This window comes from Meleagris gallopavo, chromosome 4, assembly GCF_905368555.1.
Source record: "Meleagris gallopavo chromosome 4, MGAL_WU_HG_1.1, whole genome shotgun sequence".
Classification (NCBI taxonomy): domain Eukaryota; kingdom Metazoa; phylum Chordata; class Aves; order Galliformes; family Phasianidae; genus Meleagris; species Meleagris gallopavo.
The window spans coordinates 35,679,790-35,698,385 of NC_139407.1; the positions used below are offsets into that span (position 1 = coordinate 35,679,790).

The 18,596-nt window shown below is 36.4% G+C and overlaps 1 long non-coding RNA gene across 17 annotated transcripts in view; it reads right to left on the reverse strand.

The window, feature by feature from the left end:
• LOC116216567 (uncharacterized) overlaps positions 1-18,596 on the reverse strand; it is a 488,234-nt gene that overhangs the window by 68,632 nt on the left and 401,006 nt on the right. For all 17 annotated transcript variants that reach the window (XR_014883027.1, XR_014883040.1, XR_014883033.1 and 14 more), the window contains 4 exons: positions 13,543-13,727; positions 11,543-11,601; positions 464-796; positions 120-376 (listed from right to left, as the gene is read on the reverse strand). This is a non-coding gene — a long non-coding RNA (uncharacterized LOC116216567). The remainder of the gene's footprint in view (positions 1-119; positions 377-463; positions 797-11,542; positions 11,602-13,542; positions 13,728-18,596) is intronic.

Below are 18,596 nucleotides of genomic sequence, written 5' to 3' on the forward strand. Positions count from 1 at the left end.
TATGCATTTTTCTGAACATTGAACAAGAGCGTGCATGCCATGTTCATAAAAGTCTGCTTCAGTGGAGGAAACCAGAGTTGCTGTCACCACTGCTAAAACACCATTACCCGCCACCTCACCTTGTTCACATCCACTAGTTGGTCTCCAGAAACTTTCAGCAAGTGTCAATGTGAGTCAGTGGGAATCATTTTTTTTCACATGAAGGAATTCAATGACACACGTTTGCTCCATACACACTTCCATGTCAGATACCATTTTGTCAGACAGTCTCTCTTCTGCCATCTATCACACAGCAAGAAAAAGTAACGGGCTACTGTATGGAAGGTTCAGCCTCTATACTGTCGTACCACCAACATCCACCTCCGATGTCAGGGACCTACATCATAAAATAGAAGGCATTACTTTCAGAGCTGACCTTGTAGATGTCTTTCTGTTTACTTCAACCAGAAGCATTAGTAGTTACCTCTAGATGACTTCAGTGAGAAAAAGACTTCCCACCAGGTGAGCAGAAAGCCTTTGGTTTTAGTGATTCATGAAAATTTTAAGCTGAATGGAGCCTTCTGCTACTATTCCATTTTGGTCTGTGTACTATGTTGCTCTTGAGTGCTATAAATTTGCAATTAGGGTTGGCCAGCAGGGTGAGGGAGGTGATTGTTTCCCTTTATCCTGCTGTTGTGAAGCCCTGTTTGGAGTACTTCATCCAGGCCTGGAGCCCCCAGCATGAGAAGGATGAGGTGATGTTGGATCAGGTCCAGAAAAGGGCCATGAGAATGATCAGAGGGCTGGAGCACTTCTCCTGTGAAGAAAGGTTGAGGAAGTTAGGTTTGTTTAGCTTGGAGAAGAAAAGGCTCAAGGGAAACCGTGCTATGGCCGTCCAGTACTTAAAGAAGATTATAAACAAGATGGAGTATGACTTTTTACATGATGTGATAGTGAAAGGACAAAAGAAAATGATCTTAAACTAAAAGAGAGGAGATTTACATTGCATTAGGAAGAAATTCTTTACTGAGAGGACTGACATAGGCTTTCCAGAGAAGCTGTGGATGTCCCATCCCTAGAAGCGTTCAGGTTGCATGGGGCACTTGGCAGCCTGATCTAGCAGCTGGCAATGCTGTCCGTGGCAGGAGGTAGGAACTAGATGATCTTTAAGGTCTCTTCCAACCCAAGCCATTCTATGATTCTACAATTTGTGTCTCCTACTGATGACGGTATTGAAAATAACAAAGCCAGAGCTAGCTACTTGTCAAGTGCATTCACAGGCTCCTATTCATTAGACAGATTTGCTTAGAATAGATATGAGTTGGGTACATCAGGTTTTGGTCATCAGGAAGACTTTCTGGGGCTATCATACCATCCATTGTTAATGCAGATTTTTTTCCTGCCACCTCTTATGTTTCCTAACTCCAGAGCTGCCAGCTGGAGGGTTCCTATTTCTCCCCGTCAGGGACCTCAGGGCAAGCTAATGGAGCACCCTGTCAAAAAGAATTGTGTTTTCTGCATTTCACTGTCTGCTCTCTGAGACTGACTTCTTTTCATGACTTAAGAGCTGACAGCACAACCTGAGCAGATTTGGTTGTGTTGAGATTTCATGCTGAATCCAAGACCAGCTCTAACTGCTTCTGTTCCCTGGAAGAAATTTCCATTAACTGCAAATACATCATCTTGCTTCAGAAAGCTTTCTGATGACCTCTGGGGCTGAGAGGCCGCTTCCGTACCCAAATATTTGCAAAAACTCTTTAAATTGCAGATATCAACTGATGCCCTATTTATTTTAAAATTTGATGGTATTTTCATTGAAGGATAGAATACTTATTTCAGGAAAGATTCCACTTTCCAAGAAATTCTTCCATGTCTTCTCTGACCAGCGGTGCTGTTCAGGAGATGTAGAGGATCAGTGTCCCAATGGCCAGCTCTGTGTTGCCAGCAATTGTGCCCCAAAGGGTTCCTGCATCAAAGCAGCCCACAAATGTCTCCCTTAAGAATACCACTGGAGTCACTGATGTGAAGATAAGAAATTGAGTAATGCAGTCAGCACCTATTCTCTACTCGAGACCACTTTCGGCATCACGGTGTCATCAGAAAGCCTTTTATTGAGAAGTTCAAGTTCAAGTACCTTAGCTTCAAAATTTAAGTTATCTTCATGAAACCATGCTATTTTGTTCATTTCAGAATGTAATTACCTTTTCTTACCAGGACTGTACAGAGATGCTAGGTGGTAATGATTGTCTTTTGTTAGCAAAAGCAGACTCTATAAGCTATTGTGTTGCTAATTTTGCAGTTATCTTGACTTCCTTAATATCCATTTAGCTATTTCTTTTCTTTATGGGTACCTCATTCAGCTTGATTCTGTTTCACTTTGAACCTCTGTTGATGCCGAGTATTTAATGCATTTTTTTTATCATACTATGCAAAATGCTGATGGAATTTTTGTGCAGATTCTTTAGTGAAAGAAAAAGATTATTATTATCCTCCCCTTTGTATTGTATCTCCAGGAATATATGCACATGCTTTGCAGCCACCCACTTTGCACAAGAGTTTGAGGAAATCATTTTGTTTTATTCACTACAAAAGCACATTTTTAAAGATGTCTTCATAACTGTCCTTTTTTAAATTTGTGTATGCATAATACATTGCTTTTAAACAGGACTTGAATGAATTGTGTCAATTATACATACCTCACCACTCAGTTTGCTTCTTAGCTCAGAAGTGAAATCATTTATGGCGAAATCAAAAGGACTTTATTAGATTTGAATGCAGAAAGAGAAGACTTTAACTTACTGACGTTTGTGATGAGAAATCCCCATCTGTACTCTGTATTAGTCATTCAATTACTCAATTTCTAGCATTTTTAACTGTGCTAAACCGATCCAAACTTTTTATTGTCCCATCCAACCAATCCTTGATCTACAATGGCAGAGAAGGAAGAGTGAACTTCCTGCATCCCTGTCCTCCCAAGAGTTTTCATACTTCCATTAAACTCCTTTCTATCTGCTACTCTGACTTATCAGTGATCTATGGTAAGGATCTGCAGTTACCCAAATTAAATGGCAATTGACTAAAAGTATTCAGAAACATTTTTATGTAAGCACTGATTACACTCTGCCTATTATTCCAGCTAGCCAGCTATCCAGCCATCCTGATTTACACATGAATAGCAGCTGGTTATTAAGATGTAGTTGTGATATCCATATATTGACCATATGCTCATGTAGAGAAGCAGAAGCGAATGTTTTCTATGAAACAGGATTAAATGAAAATAATTGAATAAAACAGCATAAGACTGAAAATGCTGCCTAGTGAGTCTATTTACTTATTATGCTCTGTATTTCTACAAATTCATTTTGCAGTCAGGACACATGAGTTTGAATAATTTTCTGCCATTACATTTTTCGTGCTTCTAAAGGTAACATGGTGATGATTTTCAGTAAATATAAATCTGCTCACTTCTCTAAAGATTTGCGTACACTCTGAATGCATTTGTGACATCAGGTTTTCAGTGGAGGAGTGAAAAAATAACAATCTATATTCCTGAAAAAACTGCTTTTTTTTTTTTTTTTTTTTTTTTGGAAAAGAGTAGAAGAGAGGAGAAGTGAGGCAAACTCTGTGTTCAAGTGCAAGTAGGCTGAGAAGTGTAAGCAGGGAGGCACATATGTAGTGTGGCACAACAATTTTTGAAAGCTAGACACAAATACCACATCCAAATAAAAACATAAAACTTCTAACACGCCTCTCAGCAGCAGCACAGCTCACTAATGTGTTAGGATTCCTTGCTAATAGTGCTCTGAGAGCAAAGCTATGGCACAAATTAAACAGGGAGTCCATTTTACATAAAGTCTCAATCAGAAATATGTCATATTCAGTATTAGTGTTTGAGAAAAAAATCCTCCTCCTTGAGCCTTCAGATTATGTGTTTTGAAACACATAATCTTCCAGCTGCAGCCATAAGGAACAAGAAAATAATTTCTGAAGAAAAATAATATCTATATAGCCTCTTCACAGCTTTTTTATTTTGTGCATACTTCCTTTTAGGCACTGACAATACCTGAATACGTGAAGCAAGCAGAAATTATCTCTTCTGCAAAGAAAACCTGCCTCATTGATCAAAGCCATATTTTCACTTGTTCACATACCATATACTGTTTGTTTAATAGGCAAATATTGAAATTTGAAAGTGCTTGGATACCACAGAAAAGTATATTTAAAAATAATAAAACATATAAATAACACTGAGAAATGCTTTTAAGGGCATCCATTCCCTATAAAACTCTCCCAGCTTCAGGTGTTATTACTGCCTTAGCAGAAATTGGCACTGACATCAGTGAAAGAAGACTCGGCATTTCAATTTTTTAAATAAGGTATCTAAACAGGACTGTCACTTTCACTTCACTTGGACTGACTCAGTTGAAAATCCCATATAGAAGAATCTGTTTGGAAAAGTCAACCTACAGTTCGCAAAATATTGGTTGTAACAGCTGCAGTAAATATTTCTATAAAAGATTATCAATATTTCTATCAAGGATGAGCTGAAAGCAGATCAAGATCTAAAATTTAATTATATTTACATATGCGTGCCTCTATAAATAAGAAAAAATGCTAACTCGATGGAAATTTTTCACCAGCTTCAGTGGAAGCAAAATTTCCCACTGAATGCTTTACTTTTTACGATATCAACTGCAGACAAATGACTAGAAACTACATTACTCATTTTCAGTGCATTTTAAAACTAATTAGAGGCAGGCCAATTGTCCAAGTGTTATGCTTATACTAAGAAAATACTTAGAAAAATCATGTGAAGCTGTATAACCTGAGGGGAGAAAAAGAAAACAAGCTTAGGTTGAGGTCTAAATCAAATACGAAGCAATCTATATTTTCCATTAAAGCCAATGTGAAATTGGCCATTTTACAAAGGTCTTGATTGAAAACCATGTGAAAGTTAATGGCTTTCACTCAGATGATCCTCAGCTCTCAAATAAGAAACAAGGCAGAACCAGACTCAGAAAAAAACAGAACTTGAAATAAAGACCGACTAGCACAAATCACAGGAAATAAAAGAAACAAATTAAACATCTCTAGAAAATTATAAATTGATAAGACTAGAGGGAGAATCAACAATGAAGAGTCTCATTATACTTGCCATTTCTGCATTATATTTCTCTGCTTTCTTTTTTGTTCTTTTTCCTTTATCAGAGACATACCAGTTAGATTTGCCAATATTGATTGAATATACTACAAGCCTTATTATCTATTCTTTGGTGTTTTTCTCATTCTTTACTTCTAACAAAAAGCAATAGAGATGTTTTTAAAGACTTCCCAATTTGAAGTCTAATTAGCTTTTGTGAAAAAATCCAATGTCTTTTGAATTCCTATTTCTAGGTTCTTTTGTGGTCAGTTTAATTAAATTTGTTGATATGATGATTCACGAATAAAGAATGAAAGAAAAAAAAAAGTCTTAATAGTTTAATACTTTAGGTTGGGCTTGTCAGTGCCAATTAATAATTAGTGTCCAATAAACTATGGAAGAAATCAGCTGAATCATTTTCTAGTGTGGTTTTCTTTACAACCTAAGCCATCCTATGATTCCACCATGATTTTTTTTAATGTTGTCCTTAAAATTTTGGCATCTTATAAAAATAATACTCAAAGAAGAAAAAGAAGTCATGAGACAATATGGCTATTTCTGTTCTCCTCTCTCTCCCCAAAACAAGAGGCAAAAAATTGTTGAAAAGCTTGAAAACATGAGTTCACAGTTTAAAAGGCCTGACAACCTCTTATGATGCTCTGCTGCAGGAGCTGTGATTTCAAGAGTGAGAAAAGTGGCTCATAAACGCTACTGATAGCCGAAAATTAGGTGATGAAGAACACTTCAGAATGTTTAAGTGTGGTAGGTATGATTACAGCAATCAAAATCCTATCCCATTTTGCTACAATTTATTTTGAACAGCAAGGTTAAAAAAACATATAAAAAAACTGCATGATCCTAAAATGTGCCGTACGCATAAATGTTAGAAACAGTAGTGACAGAAGCGTACACAGGCAGTTGACCCAAAAAGGCAATGTAGCTTTTATTTTGTTTTGTTCTTTCAGCCAAAAAGATTCCTACTGCATCTCCAGGAGGTTTCATCCCTGGTCTGAAGTAATTCTTTGGCAGTTTGGTATTGCAGACTGTCCTGTTTCCCACAAAATACCTATGCCAAAAAAGGGCTTCATCCTTAATCATAACACTTGGGCATTGCAAGGACGTTTGCATAAGTAATTGATGAGCTGTAATGATTTGGTATACATTACTACATATAAGCAGCAAAACAGCACAGCAACATAGGCAGTAAGACATGAATTTGGTCTTACAACCATGAACGTAACCTTGTTGTTCCAGAAAATGAATATTACCTTAACATTTATATATACTATATGCGTAATAGTCTTTCTCCTTTGCCAAGCTATTTTTGGCCACTTGGGATATTTTCTCCTCTTCACATAGTGACTTCCCATGTAGTTTCAGAGATGTTTATTGCTCTTGTTCCTTGCCTGGCAATTGCTCCACAGCTTGAGGCCACAGTTCATACAGAGCACTCTAGGGTGAAGCCAGCACTAAACACCCTCAACTCTTGGCTCTCCTGTGAAAAGGCTGTCCTTGCAGGAGATAGGACATCTCCAAGGATCATCACATAAACCTTCCTATCTTCCCTACCAGTGCAAAATAGCCCCATAAATACACAGTGACACACATTAAAAACTCAAATTGAGCTAACCTACCACAAGAGATCTCCTCTTTCAGCAGAGGACAAGAGAATAAACAACAGATGACAACTGTTAGGTTAGACTCATCTTAAACCAGCATAACTCCACGCTGTCACCAAATACAAATCCTCTTTCTTAATTCTGCCACTGAATCAGCAAGCTCATCTCAATTCATTGGAAAGCTGCACTACCGCTAAAGGATATAGACGAGAGTCAACAATGTAGAACAAACATATAGAAGAAAACACAAAAATCTAGTAGTGATAGCAGTATTCAGTACTGCTCAGATTAAAAAAAATGCAAATAAAATTCATTTCTATCTTTTTAAATCTAATACTTAAGGACAAATTCAGCATGAATGTCTGCGTGCTTTATTCATTACCTAGTAAAATAAACTAAAATAAAGTCTTCCAGTAAAATAAGATAAAAACTACAGAAACAAAAGTTGTAATGAAAGAAATACAAGTTAAATGAAAATCTCTCCTGTGAGGTTAGGAAGCAACCAGATGTCCTTAACTTCTGCCAGGAACTGAAGGTAAATCAGAATAGGCATGTGAAGTTCTCAGATGAAGATCTGTACTCCAGACACAGAAGTTAATTGGCAGCTAGCTTCTTCACAATGGTTTAAAAGATTTTAAAACCCAAAGGGATTAGCATGATCGACAGATTTGACCTTCCTTATAACAGAGGCCAGAAAATGTCATGCAGTAAATCCTACATCAAATCTCAAAACTTCAGAGCTAAAGTAGAATACATATTCAGCTAAGTATCCAGACCCAGCTTCCAAGATTTAAAGACATGGAGTGTTCATCAGCAGCCTTTAAAAACTGATCTACCTGCTTTTATTGATAATGGTTGCCTACTAGGTTGAGGATGCCCTGAAGCATTCAAGGCCAGGCTGGATGTGGCTCTGTGCAGCCTGGTCTAGTGGTTGGTGACCCTGTACATACCAGGGGTTGTTGAAACTAGATGATCATTGTGGTCCTTTTCAACCCAGGCCGTTCTATGATTCTGTGACTCTACAACCCAGTTTCAATAGCCCTTTCTTCAACAGAAGTAGCCACTGCCATTAATTCCTGGCTTCTTATTACACTTTTTTTTTTTCTCCGTTATTATTTTAAAGAAGTAAAAATGAAATTGTAATTTCAAAAGTGAAATAATGCCATGGAACTAAAATTAAGAAAAGAAAAAAATACTCAACGGTGCATATTATATGATTTCAGAGAACTTCTGATTGCAACTGTTTGAGAGAACTGGTGAAAGATATTTATATTAAGATATTCATTAAGCACAGAATGCACTACTCATTGATTTAATCACCTTTCATAAACTAACCACTATTGCTATTCTTTGTCATCATCTCTGCGTAGAGAGTATTCAGTGACATAATATTATTCGTTTTGCACAGTGTCCATTGCATTCAAAGGAAAAACATAACATAAGCTAAGCAAGCAGCCCAGGAGGACTTATCAAACTCTTCAGGTTTCCTGCGTACAGAATCACTCAAATCACTTACTAAACTCTATTAGGAATAAAACTGCTTTCTTCAACCTCCTCCCTTGCAGGCAACCTACAAATTTTCTAGCAGCTGCACTGAAGCCATTCAACTGGTGCCTAAAGTGAGCAACATATAGTAGCCCCAGGTGCTCACCAAGCCCATGGTATTGCCTGTGATACAACAAAAATCCCTTTTTTCCCTCTTTTTAATTAGTTATTGAAGGAAGCCTCTTGCTGGCTTCTCCCTTGTACGCTGAGCTGCTCGCTCCCTGCCAGGCTGATGAGATCTTGTGACTAGGTCCTCCCTTGCAGTCTAATGCTACCAACTGCAGACAGGGAACCAATCCTATACTCAAGTAACCATAAATCAGGATTCACTGATGTGAAAATTTAGGAGCTTGCATTTTCAAAAGCATGTGTACAGGAATTGCTTATACAAACAAACCAAATAATAATACAGTGCAAAAACGGTTGTGAATCTTTAAAAAGTATAAGCAGGCACTCCCACCCAGCAAAACACTTACCAAGCAAATAAAGTAAATGCAGCAATTTCAAAAACATCAATAATAATGTTTGGCAACTAAGCGGATGTTTGCTTATGGAAATACCATAGACAAGTATCAGCCCTGCCACCCACTGCCTTCCTTTCCGAAGAAAAAGAATTTCATGATCATATATCATCATATTATAGAGAGCTCTCTGCAGCCTTTTTATTGATTAAAAAGCACGCAGTTGCTGACAGGTTTGGTGGAGCATAGACACCCAGTGCTTGCATCTACAGATGCAAGAGTAGAAGCTTCCTTAGGAAGCACCTTAGGAAGACATGCTTTGAAGTTTTTTTCTGATGTTTTGAAAAAAACAAAAAAATAAAAAAAACCTATCATAATAAAAAAAACAACAAAAAATAAATTCCATAAAAACTCACAAGTTCAGTACTTTCAGAAGGAAGTCTGTAACCATTAGCTATACTGTATAATACTGGAGTATATTGATGAAGTGGGGAGGCAAAGTGAGAGGGAAAGCATTCTGATGCTAAAATTAAAAAGAAAAAAATCAAAGAATACATTATCTTCGGGCATCCAAAGTGTAAAATCAGTAATTTTCTTTTGTAACTAAAAAAAAAAAAAATATTATGGAGTAACATCAGTACAGGAAAATAGGAGACAGCATTTCTTGTTACTTCACATTTTCTCCTATCTGAGTGAATATAGTTATTACACAAATTTCTTTACAGAGGATGTTTCCCATGTGAGAGTGATGCTCACATAGAAGCAACCCAACTGAGTCTCCTACAGCTGTAGAGGTGAAACAATCTGCCTGAGTTTTATTGCACAGCTTTTTGTTTGTGGTTTGGTGACGTCTGCTGTCGTTGCTTACTGCAATTTACGAAAGTATATAACACTTTTTAATAAACACTAAAAGTCATTTCGTTTTAAAAAGTAATTGCTGAGAAGCACATGAATTTCATGAATTCAACTGTTGATTTATATTTAAAATGTATTTTATTATTTGTAGTGAATTGCTGAATAAAGACTAATTATTTATGATTTGTGATGTAATTCCTGCTCCTGAACTAACCATTCCACATACACTACAAACTGATAGCTAGCAAAATACAATGCTTTACATTAATGGGAAAAATTATGTTTCTTTTTCTCATCTATAGCAACAAATTCAGAATACAAGTGATGTACTAGAAGCAAAGAGGATCTAAGATAGATGCAGAAGGAAAACCTGTGAAAGAAGACAGTCTGGCGAAGTGTCACATACAGGGTAAACCCAAAATGAGAGCTGGAGAATTTCTTCTGTGCTAAATTTCATAGAAATGGTTCTTTGGATGGTGAATCGCCGTATTAGCTGAGTGGTCATACCATGGGGTCTTAATGAACGATCAGCAACTTCATTTCAAGAAATTTTACACAAAAACACATCAGACAAGCACAGCCATGACAATTCAGCATCTGCTTTCACACTGCCAATGCAGCCAGCAGTTGGAAATCCAGCCAGTACAATCATTACAGACCTATTCCCGAAGGTCTGCTTTTCTCTTGGAGCACCAGGAAATATCATTTAATGAAACATAAGGAACTCCCATTCACCTGAACTACACATCCATGAACAAAATCAGTCGGAAATACAAGTCATTATTTTCACAGATCCGGCAGCAATCTGGATCACTGCATCATAACAAAGCAAAGCATGTGTGGAGGGAACAGTGGAAGAATGTCAAGGAGAAAACACAGTCCATTATATGTTAATGGCTATAAGAGGACAATGTAATGCATTTGGTTTTGGTCCAAGATAGAAGCAAGTAACATAACATCAAATCAGGAAAAAAGTACACTTGTACCTTCATATTGTCACTGAGCAACAGCTTCTTATTTGAAAACTTTGCATCTCAGAGTTCTTCCTGATGTGCCCCAGCAATATGTCTGTACATGCACACTTTTTCTATGGCTTATAAGACGATTTATTTTAAGAAATCTGTTTGCTGGCAATAGGTTTTCTTTTCTGTTCATAAACAATTGATAGTATTCTGATGTACTTTTTCATAAATGGTCACAAATTAATCTGGGCTACAAATACAGGATTGCTAAAGTGTTTCTTCTAACATCCTTCTATTATTTCTTCTGTTTCCAAAGTTTTCCCCTTATCTCCAGAGAGATGAATTACTCTTAAGTGGTATTATACAATACAGATAAAATGCAGAAAAGTAACTGATGCGATTTAAGGTAGACAGCCAGTGAATCCTACAGAAACATAAGGAGCTGTACACTAATACCTGAAATTAAATATAAACTATTTTTTTCCCTGCTGAAAGTTTGTGAATGGTTTTTCCACTCTGTCAGACACAATTCTTCCTAATCCCCAGTTCAGAAAAAAAAAGTTTAAGTGGCAATAGCAGCAAATGTCCAACAAAGGAGAACTGATGAATATTTCTTACTGCCTCTGCGTATTTATGCAAATAAAAACCCTCCATAAGTATTTGTGTAACCAAAAGCATACATGCTCGAAATGTTGCAATAAAATAAACAAGTGGAAATACTGTTGAACCGAACAGTTCTTAAAATAACTGCTTTCAGAAGAAACTTGAAAATGTCACCAGAAGTTTTACTGATATTCTCTGTCAATAGTACTGGCAATTAAACACAATGGGAAAAACAGCTCCTTCACGCCTTTGACTGAATACAATATTTAATATAGGAGAAAATGAAGCTGCAGGAATATGGCACATTTATATAGCTACCCAACAATCTCATCTATAACCATTATTAATAGACAACCAAAAATATGAATTATGACTCACCAAATCATCTGGATATGTGGCATCTGCATCGCCTCCAACAGATTCAGTAACAGAAGAGACTGAGAACAAAACACAAAAAAATAACTTTTATGACATGGAAAATTCAATATTCCACCACTTATTTTCATTCGAGATGGGGAGTAAAGCTATCTGAAACTCCTCCATTTGTCTGAAAGAAAACAGTTGGGCCTTTGCTCGTCAAGAGGGTCGAGGCACTGGGCTCTGCCATCTTGTGGGGAACTGCAGGCCTTGGCCATGCTAGCATGAGGAGACCCTCTGTTCTGAGGGCTACTGATGCAGTAAGTTGGCTTTTGTAAATAAATAACCTTGGCTAACCAAAAAAATAAAAAATTGAGGAAATAAAGACTAAGCATAAAATGTTCCTTTCTTTTTTCTATTTGTTCTTTCACTTAAATAAAAACACTCCTGAAGAAGTCTGAAGTTAATATAAGCAAAAAGTATTACAGAGGAAAATACAAACTGCATTTCAGTGGACTTAAACTAACATTTTGGCAATGTGAATCTGCCCCAGAATGTTAGCATGTTTGTTCAAATGGCTTTCCAGAGCTGTGACTGTGTGTTGCTTCCCTGAAAAAATTGGTTAGAAGCAAGGAGATAAGGGATATAAGACATTGCAGAACATTAGGAAGAGAGCAACATTAGAAACAGAGACTGCAAAGTAGAGATTGCACCCAAAACCTTTCATTTAGACCTAACTAGCCAAATAGTCAAGTATTTTCAGTGTCATTTCTAGATTGAAAGGAGAAATATCACAGAACTGTAAGCACCTGCACTGTGAAAAAATATTTCAAGACCTCCAGAAAATGCAAAGGCTGCTCCAAAAGTAATGCCCTCATAATTTATTATGTTGGCCCATGACATCAGAGGTGGATATTGGTGATATGGCAGTAGAGGCTGAACCTTCCAAATGATAATCCATTACATTTTGTTGCCGTGTGACAGATGGCAGCAGATGGGCAATCTGATGAAATGGTATCTGACATAGAAGTGAGAGTGAAGTAAAGGTGTGTCAGTAAATTCCTCCAAGTGGAAACAGTGGCAACCATTGACATTCATCAGTGCTTTCTGAATGTTGATAGAGACCACACAGTGGATGTGAGCACAGTGAGTCAGTGGGCGGTGTGTTTCAGCAGTGGTGACAGTAATGCAATATGACAGAGAAGCTGGAATGGGCAGATAAACAGATTTTTTTTTTTGAGAAGTGCAGCATGCAGGCTCTTGTTCATCACTGGTGAAAATGCATAGGTAATGGTTGTGATTAGTTGAGAAATAGTGTTCTGTAGCTAAGAATTTGCTCTATCAAATAGTATTATTGTGCTTTTTGTATCCGTTGTAGTTTCCAGGGAAAGAAATAGGAGGCATTAGTTTCAGAGCCACCTATGTTATTTAATAAAGAATAGCCACTTACAGGATCAGGATGATACAGGCCACTAGAATATGTGGTCAAAACCCTACTGCATAAGTTGGTAAAATTTACTTTTACAGTATAATCACTATTATTTTTCCTCCCTCACACACACTCTTTGTCAGAGCTTTCCAGTAGTTTTCTTACAAATATAACTATATTACTGACTGTTTCCTTTCTTTTAATAAAGCTGACCTAGCCTTGTTAAGTTTATGCAAGATATCTGCCTAACAAGTGTTATCTCTCTAATCCCAGCAAGTATTTTATATATGCCTGATTATCTTCTAAGTACACACTGTTATTTTCACAAAGCAGAGAGATGCAGTAATAGATGTCTCTGTTCTTCCTCTAAAAACTTTAAATTCGTCCCTTCCTTTCTATATTATCTCAGTTGACAAAACAGGAACCAAACATTTATTTAATTTCTCTCTTGTTCTTTCTGTCCTCCATGAGAAAGCATGCAGCATGCCATACACTTGCTAGATTGCGGACTTTAGAAATTGAAAAGCCTTCAGGCTCGACAGAAATGTGGATGAAGCGAGAAACTATGACTACAGTTCTCTGAGGCAGTTACCTGGGCTGTGACTTCTGCCACTGGGACAAAGCACATTTCCTTTCATGATTTTGCTTTCAAGGTCTCCCACCGCTTTTTTTTTTTTTTTTTTTTTTTTTTCCTCCTTAGCAGGTAACCTTCTCAGGACGCCATGGGCTTCTGCTCATGCTTCCATTCCCTTTTAAAAGAGAGTTTTCTGAAGTTCTCTGCCAAAAACAACAAAAAGTCAGTTTTTCAGATGTGATAAGGAGTAGAAGTATAGCTAAATTGGGCAAATTTTTGGATAGAAACATTCAAATCTCCACTCATTTAACTTCTTATGATTTCTAGCAGTTTTCTGATCACTCTCACCAAATACCTGCAGGCAGAAATGTTCACATTTCCAACTCCTTTTTAACTGAAAATAGCACAAACAGAACAATCAAGTTGGGAGAAAACCTTCAATACTCAATCTTCTTTCATTTCCTCATTGTTAAACAGGCACAGTCTGCATTTTGGAAACTCCCATGTTTATTCGGTTCTGTAGAATAGCAAGAGCTTCACGGGTTGCATATTAAACAGAATACAGTGCATATATCATTTGCTGGATTGCCCTCTGCTTGTTTTTTTTTATATAATTTCAGTGTTTTGGAGTAGCTCTGTTACAAGCTAGCTTTGTGTCTGTCTAATGAAAAAATTTCCTTTACTTGCAGTTGAAGTAAAGAAAACAGCAGTGTTTTTCTGCCTTAGCAACTTCCATAGGCTCAGCAGTTAAAAAAAAAAGCCTAAAGCTGCTTTTGCTTTTTTTCTTTTTCTAATAGCTATAAAAATAACTGTAAGTCTCCTGAACACACACCATTTGACCTACTGAGCTTATTAATTTAGTGGAGCAATGCCTCAAATAAGAAGTCAACAGATGTTTAGATGAAGTACTGATGATGTGTAGGCAACAAGCTAAAATTCTAAGGAAAATGTTGCTTTAGAAAACTTTAATTCCTTCTTTGCTTCAGTTTTCTCAGGGATCTCTGAAAAATCTCTTTTGAACCACTTCATGATTTTCTATGTCTCTTTAAAGCATGTCAGTGGAATGAGCTGTAAATAAATAAATGAAATGAGCTGTACCTAAGTGTACGAACACCTCCTACATAGAACTTTTCAGAATATCAACATATTTTTACTGAGGGAGATCACACAGTGTCATCAGTGGAAGAATTTTACCACGGTAATTAATGAGAAGTATCTATTCACCAACACTGAATAGTTATCCTCATTATTACTCATAGGGCCACTTTAAATGATATAGCATCTCCTGAGCTTCACTCAACTTCCACAGCTCCACGGAGTCATACACAGGAATCTTAGTTCTATCTTTACGCAGTTTGCAGTTTCACTTCTGAGTACTACTACTGGTAATCATAATAATTTACAAAAATCTAATTCTCAGAAGTTCAAGGAATTTGTGTTTTATCCAGACTGTAAGTGGCATTGTAGGTGTTTGACTGTCCTAAGAACCACCTCAAAATAGTAACCATTTGATGGAGCACCTTCTCACACAGCTGTAGACCTGGATGACACTGCGGTTTGAAAATATTTTAATGCTAAACTTCATAACAAACACCCAACCTTCTACGTTGTCTCAACATGAGGTGGAAATACCAATGAGTCAATATTTTTTAAATTAACTCTATTTTAATCCTAATATCACACTGATCCTTGAGGAAATCTTTTATATTGACTTCAACAGCAGCTGTAGAACAGGAGCACCTATTCATGTTTTTAACGAAATTGAGAGATAATGACTGCAGTTTTTCAAGTAAAGAATTAAGGTTTCCTTTTAATAACAGTATTAGAGATTAGCATTCTTTTTATTTTATTTTTTGTCCAGGATCATACAGCTTTTTACAGTGAAATTTAATGAAGTAGGCTTTTATTACAGGTATTTCCTGTAATATATTTCAATGGAAGTAAATATAAGCCAGCAAAGTTGCTCATGTAAGCATCTGGGATTTAAGGAATTACTTAAACAGTGAACACATAAAGTTATTGACCTTCTTAGGGAATTAAAATGTGATGAATGAAAATCAGTAATCATTTCAAACTTAAAGGATTGATTCTGTACACACAACTGAAAAATAATTTAAAAATTACCGTACTGTGTTGCTTCTGCAGAAAATTTGACTAGACTTTAGACCAGTACCTTCGCAACAGCTTATTTCTGGTAAATTTATAAATCAGTTGCATCTTTGTAATGGCACCAACTCAGCAAGATTATATTATAGTACTTATCTTCAAGTAAAGTAACAGTTCAGTGAAATTAGAAATGTTTTGGTTTTATTCCTGTGCAATATTCTGCTAAATAGAGGCCATTAATAGGATTACTGTGAATAAAGTAAAATTTTGGTCATGCGCAGCATAAACACAGTAGCAGCAAAAAATATATATATATAAAAATTAATACCAGACTAATCTGCATACAAGTTATCTGCATATGTCAGGTATTTGACAGCAAGTTATAGATGATAAAAAAAGGCTGAGAAAGTTTTATAACTTTTTTTTTTTTTTTTTTTAATCTCAGGTCACAGGAATGTTCTCTTTTGAAAGCAGCAGGAAATCTGAAAGCACAGGATTAAACATCATATTGAAAAGACAAAAGAATTACCAGATATTATCAGCCCTTTCTGGTATCCTTTTGGTGTGTCACAGATTTGCCCCCATTGATTCATTTTCCATCATTATCATGCTTATCTTATTAGTGCTAATCTGTCATTCTCATTTAGGAACTCAGGAGATCACTCTTGATCATTAGATAATATCTAAACGTAATTACCATGCTAGCTACCAGATTTTGTGTTTGGTGTTTTTTTTGTTGTTGTTGTTTTTGTTTTTTTAAAGATTGTACTGATTTGTTTGGCTGCTGAGTCTTCCAGACATTCATAATAATGCTAGTATAAGTTGTTTGCGTGTAATTTAAATAAGACCACACAAATACTACATATTTTTGCTATCTGCATGGAGTGATTAACAGCTCCTACACAAGTGATTACTGAGCATAATGATATAAAAAATGTGCAACTGCCCTCTAGCTATATTCAAACAACAGTTCATTTGCAGCTTCTTCACAATTGAAATGTAACAAAGTTTAATGTAAAGTTCAGATCTGTTTTCAGAAACACTTGACCCAAGTGGGAAATCTCAGCATTCTCTCTTTAAGATGCTACTTTTTTTTTTTTTTTTTTTTTTTTTTTTTTTTTTGCTATTGTAGATTTAAAATAAAGAAATAACTATAACTATAGTGATAATTCATTTCTAATTTCAATTTGGCAGGGCTGAAGAAAAGTAAATCAACACTGAAGAGTAGAAAATGGTTAGAAAATTGCATTCACTTTTTTTGAACATTTTGAAACATTTTTGAACACTTTTCTATTTTGCCTCTTGACAAAAGATTTTTATGCGTAACTGATTTTAAAAAATAATTTCAACCCATTCTACTGAGTACAGTACAGAAGTGTCTGAATAGCAGAAAATTTGGGCATCATCTCTATTACAGACTGACAGAAATTATTGTTTTGAACCAGCCCTAAGTTCCCACTACTTTTGTGCCCTGTTTCTGAGTGTGTCCTATAACATATTCTTAAAAGGATGCAGGATTAGGGCTCTGTGAAGAGGTTTCCCTTTTCATCGCAGTGCTGCTGTCATAACGTCTCTGCTAACAGCAGGAAGAGCTGTCACCACAAAACTCCAATGATCATGGTCACTATTCAAAATGGCAATTTCCTAATCTAGAAATGATTCCCTCTTTATAAAGCCAGGGGACTGTCATTAAAGGAACCGACACGTTATCTGTGCTCCATCTGCTCTGCATTTAGTAACTAATATTGAAACACGACTAAAAACAAAAGTACAAAAAATCACCAGAACCAACAACAGCAACAGAAGGAAGAAAACATCATAAAGAAGAAAAAAAACTCCCTGCTGGTCATTGTATCCCTCACCTGTCTGCTGACTTCTCTGTCAGTTTTAATGGGGCACAAAAGGAGGCAGACTGGAATTTAAAAAAAATGCTTATTTAAGAAAGAGGTTTTCACAGGAGACTTGACTCTGTTTGGGAAGGCCAAAGTACAGGTGAAAACACAAGTTACGTGCAGGTTGTAATTTGGTTCTCCCTTTTTGGTTTGCTTACTTTCTGCTTCCCTTATGCCCATAAAATGTCTTTCTTTAATTTCTCTTTAACATTTATTTGTTTTCATATTGCCCTTGCTACAATTCGCCTCTTCCTTGTGCTTCAGCTCAGCATTATTTCTTCTCCTCTTAACCTTCCATTTTTAATATTAAATGCTTATTTTTTTTTCCTTCTGTCTAGCTTTTGAAATTTTCCCCTTTGTTTCTTCTTTTCTCCAAGTATAATTATTTTCAATTACCACATATAGAGCACACCCACCTGCTGGGAATTATGGGTTTTAAATGAAGTGGTCAGGATGCAGAAAAAGGCAGAAGGAGCAGGTGGAGCTGAGCACTTGCAGAAACTGAGACTGGTTTTATCTCAGATAAAAGGGCAGATACTCCTTGCTCCTGAGACTCCATCATTGTTGGTCCCATTAATATAAAAAATGTGGTAAGATAGTTGTGCACAGGACATGAAATGAGCACATCAAAACATTTCCCCACACTATGGGTAATTACATTTCACAAATAATCTAATTTGCATGTGTTTGGGTTTGTCTTGTACTGGCAACTAATTTTTTATGAATCATTGTTCACATACGCTGTCAGAACACTGCCCCATTTTTTGTGCAGCCCAATATAATCTAGTGACAACGGCAATATAGCTGTAAAGTCATGAAGTGGTGATTTTGTATAATAAAACTAGCATAGTTTATTTTCTAGTGATAGCGGCTAAGTTACTTTTCCCAGTGGAAAACTGTCATCTCAAAATGTAGAATGGTGGGAGGTCAAGCATTCAGATTGCTATTCCTTGAGCCAAGTACAAGCAGAGAGCTCAGGAAGATTGGGACTGCTATCAAACATCTTAGTTAAATACAAGAAATATCATATGTACACACTTGTACACAAGCCTGAGGTTTTATTCATTTGATTCC